Genomic DNA, 3,440 nt, shown 5'->3' on the forward strand with positions numbered 1-3,440 from the left:
TTATACTTCACTTTACAAACCCCTATTTTTCTATCTATCTACCATCACTTAAAAAAAAAAAGGAATAGTGTATGTGTGTGAAAGAAATCTGCAGCTATCCCTTAAGCGCATGCTCAGCCATATTTTTTACTCCAGCTCCACGCCTTTGAAATATTCTTCTTTGACTCCAGCTCCAGCAGCATATTTGCAAAATTTTCACACCCGAACACCTTCATGTGGTTTCAGATTTCAGCAGCTATTAATCCTCATCTCATACCCATTCCATACTTAAACGTTTTCATCATTCTCTGCCAAAGAAATTTTCAAGTATCAGTTAATTCTTGCTTCATTCAACTGCAACCTTCAACCAAAGCAAACATTAAGGTATTCTGTTTCTTTTCAATTTACTTCCTCCTGTTACATGATGCACACCCACAGAAATCATATTCATTAGATTGAAATGCATCATACGAAGGGAGTAGCATAACTAGTTACTTCTATAGAATCAAACCACACATGTTGTCATCATGCTATAACATTAAAATTTAGATCCACAGCAAGAGGCATGTAAGTATCATACTTTTAAGCAGAACCACGGACCTCACACGTTGATTATGAAATGTTTAAGAGATGGAATGAATCATATGCACACATCAATGGACTTAGTATATAGCTCTACTATATCACTTGAACAAATTTTTAAAGAAAACCAAGGTTACGGTAGAGTAGTTTAGACTTAGCTTCGAACGGGCTGGACACCAGGAGCGAAACGACGACGGCGAGAACTTCGTCGACAAAACAGAACGGCTACATCGCGCTAGCTGGCAACTCACAGATGACGGCGAACCATGGAGGACGACGAGGCAGAACCCTGCTTCCTGTCGGAGCTCGACGGAGCAGGAAAAGAGAGGCCGAACACCGAAGAGGCAGCGGCGGTTTCAGGCGAGAAGCTCGCCTTGGTGCTCCACGAACAGCAGCAGCCGCGACTCCGGGCGAGCAGCAGCAGCCTGCAGCAACTCCAGGCCGCGACTCCGGGCAAGCCAACGGCGGCGGGAACTCCGAGCGAGACGAACGACTGAAGGCCAGATCCGTCGACCTCAGGCGAACAGCAGCAGCCCACTGACCGCTCGTAGCTAAAGCAGGCGGAGGCCCAAGGCGAACGGCTGTTGGCTGGTAGGAGGCGAGGCGGCGTGACCCGAAGCGATGCGAGACGCCGTCGCACGGGGTGGCGCTACCGAAGGCCAAGCGCCGCTAGCCACTGCGAGAACGGAGCAGCAGCAGCAAGCGCTCGTCCGCTGCCGGAAACGTGATGGAAAGAGAGGGCAGATGGGAGGCGGCGAGCGTGTGAGGATGAGAGAGAGAGATAGAGGAGAAGAGGGAGCAGGCGGCGTGGTCGCACCTGCCTCACGCCGGCCTCGCTGACGACCGGAACGGCCAGGACGCGGGGAGGAGATGGCTGGATCGAGCGAGAGAGAGAGATGATGAACAGTGTCCGATTCTTGAGAATTTAGAGAGATGATGAATAGTGTGTGAGTGTGTTGTGAGAAAGAGAAAGAGATGTGCAGCGTTTCTTTCTTAATAATTGAGAGAGAGGGAGTGTATGCTTTTAATAAAAAAAAAAAAGAAGGGGAGAGATGCAGCGTGAGTTTTGAATTAAGAGAGAAGAATGTTTTGCTTTAATTAAGAGATGGTGGGTTCTGCTTTTAAAAAAAAAAAGGGGAAGAACCGATGATGATGGTGATTTGTGAGAGATAGGAAAAGTGTTATGTTTATAATAAAAGGATAGAGAAAAAAATCGACAACTTTAAAAAAAAAAAAGGGGGATTTGTTGATTAATTAAAAAAGAGTGTGTTAGTGATTGATTTTGAAAGAAAAGGGAGCCGGGTTTGGGCCGATTAAAGTGTCTATTGGACTAAGATTAATTCTTTCCAGTCCACATTAATTATTACTTGGACTCCTATTATTTATTAATAATGGGTCTCGAATTTATATTACTTGGGCTCCTACGATTTAATTGATTAAGTCCAATGAAATTATTTATTTAACCCAATAAGAATTATTATTTTAGGCCTCTTCATTAATCCTAATTATTTTAATTAGTGATTAATATTAAAATTACTAATTATTTTTAAGGGTGATGATGGGCTCACTTATTGGGCTTCATGATTTTATTATCTTGGGCCTCATTTGTTGGGCTCTAGAATTTAATTGATGTTGGGCCTAATATTATGGGCTTCGAATTTATTCATTTGGGCTCGAATTAAATTCCTATCGGGCCATCATAATTATTCTATTAAGTTTAATTAGAGAAAATTTTAAGACTTACTAATTATTAATTAGTAAGTGAATTAGATTATTTTTAAGATGAGTAGATTATTAAATATTAATAATTCGACCTCATAAGACGAGCTTTATTTCCTTAAATAGGATTAGCATCTCATAATTTAATTAAAGGAATATGAGTCATGCATAATCATTTCACGCATCCTCATTTATTGAGATTTTTTCGAGAATTAGAATCTTATTTTACTTTCTCGAATTAAAGGTCAAGCACCAGAGTTAGAGCTAAACCGTGAGTCTGCTATTCAGGTGGGCTTTCTACGTATAAACTAAAATTACATATTAGAATTGTTAAGACTTTATGCTTATGAATTTAAATGATATTGTCAATGCCTAAATGCTTTATGTTTTATTATTAATTGCCTATCTGATGTTAATCGAATTCGGATTCTGGATGGGACCGCAAATCCCTTCGGAATTAGTGTACACCCTTGTGATCGTGAGTCATCTAGCGGGTTGGCCGATCATAGTGTCCGTAGAGGGAGGCCTCCCTCTCGGCACGAGTTACTGATATGGTGATTAATGATATAAAATACCTGCGCGGGTTATTGATGAAAGAAATGATATTATGTTTGGTAAATACGAGACTTTAAAAGAAAACCCTCGTATATTACTACTGTTGAAAGGCTTGACAATAAAATATTATGCATGTATGTAAATTTCGGTAAGTGTCCACTAAGTACTTTTGTACTTAGCCCTGCATGTATTTTTAAATGTGCAGGTTGAGCTGTGATCGAGGATGTAGTGTGCAAGCGGAGCTTCTGTCAATCTAGGATGAGTACCTCAGAGTAGAGTATATGTCTTCATACATATACTCAAATTATTATTATTCCGCTGCGAACACTGATTTTACTAAAGACATTATGTTATCTTGTCAAAACAATATGTATTATTTAATAATGTACTCAAACTCGTTGAGTACCTCTTTTGGATAATATTATGTACGGTTCCTTTTGACCTTCGTTAAATTCTAGTTAATTTCAATTGTTTTCCTTATACAAGTCGAGTCATCAAGAAACCGAATATGCCCTTTTCTAATCCCGCTCCTAATTCCCCTCCCCTAGTCGCGGTTTTCCCGAATTTGCTATCCTTAGCAAGTGCGGTCGTGACAATTTTAGCAT

The sequence above is a fragment of the Salvia miltiorrhiza genome, chromosome 2 (assembly GCF_028751815.1).
Source record: "Salvia miltiorrhiza cultivar Shanhuang (shh) chromosome 2, IMPLAD_Smil_shh, whole genome shotgun sequence".
Taxonomy (NCBI): domain Eukaryota; kingdom Viridiplantae; phylum Streptophyta; class Magnoliopsida; order Lamiales; family Lamiaceae; genus Salvia; species Salvia miltiorrhiza.